General features: G+C 39.3%; 1 pseudogene; it reads left to right on the top strand.

Annotated features, from left to right (window-relative positions):
* The first annotated feature begins 357 nt into the window (after nucleotides 1-357).
* LOC122747847 lies at nucleotides 358-1,027 on the top strand (annotated as a pseudogene).
* The last annotated feature ends 283 nt before the right edge of the window (nucleotides 1,028-1,310 follow it).

Raw genomic sequence — 1,310 nt, 5'->3', positions numbered from 1 at the left:
TGGGAACAAGCTCCACATTACCAAAAAAATTCAGGATTTAGAGGTTTCATTCTGTGTAAATAACTTCTATGTGTGTAGTGGGGAGGGTGGTAAAGTGGAGATCCATTCTACTTCTACTTCTTTCCCAATCCTGCAGGTCCACCACTCAGAGAAAGGAAATCACTCTGCAGTGACTTAGTTTATCACTGCTGGCTTAACAGACCAGTCAGAACTATAGCTTCTCATTTTCTTTCAGTTCCTGGGGATCTATATGGTCACCATTGTAGGAAACCTGGGCATGATCACCTTAATTAGTTTTAATTACCACCTTCATACCCCCATGTACTATTTCCTCAGTTGTCTATCCTTCATTGACCTATGTTCATTCCCAAAATGCTGGTGAACTTTGTATCAGAGGAGAACATCGTCTCCTACCCTGAGTGAATAGTTTAGCTTTATTTTCTCATTTTAAAAAATAATTTCTGGAGGCCATATGTTGGCAGTGATGACTTATGACTGTCATGTTGCTATCTATAGCCCTGCACTGTATAATGCCATCACGTCCTGTCAGGTCTACTCCTGCCTGGTGGGTGGAGTGGGTACAATGGCTATGATTGATGCCATAATTCACACAGACTTCATCCTTAGAGTTTACTTCTGCAAGGACAATGTCATTAATAATTTCTTTTGTGATCTTCTCCCCCTTTTAACCTATATCAATGACGTAGTGCTGGCTTTCAGTTTAATTAAATTAACTTTTTTATTCAAATCTTAACCATCCTTAGATTTTCCCTTTTCATCCTCTTCAGCATCCTCCACATCCAGTCCACTAAGGGAAGAAGCTCCCATATTATGGCTTCCACTATGTTCTTTGGTTCAGCTGCATTCATGTTTCTTAAGTTTTCTACCAACTCCATAGACCAGGGGAAAGTGTTCTTCCATATTTTACACCATAGTGATCCCCGTGCTGAACCCCCTGATTGACAGCCTCAGAAATAAAGTTGTCAAGATTGCACTGAAGAATATAATGGAGAGAAAGATGTTTTAAAGAACAGGAAAAAGATCATGGTGATGGGATCAAAGGCTTTCTTGATGTTGCTTTTCTTTTAGAGGAATAATATCTTCTCATGTGGCAGGATACACTGATGAGTTCCTTCTTCCCACAACCCCTTTCCTATTATCTCCTCTTGACTTTTGCCTCCCCTCTCAGTCACAACATAGGCACTATCTGTGTAATAACCAGATGAAGATATATTAGTTGTGAAATGCTAAGTATAATATATCAAATCAAGTGGTTGAAAGCACTTACATAGCCAAACAATATTGTATTC

The sequence above is a fragment of the Dromiciops gliroides genome, chromosome 3, assembly GCF_019393635.1.
Source record: "Dromiciops gliroides isolate mDroGli1 chromosome 3, mDroGli1.pri, whole genome shotgun sequence".
Lineage (NCBI taxonomy): Eukaryota > Metazoa > Chordata > Mammalia > Microbiotheria > Microbiotheriidae > Dromiciops > Dromiciops gliroides.
Note: the sequence above shows the minus strand (reverse complement) of the source record. Positions and strands in the feature narration are given on the sequence as shown.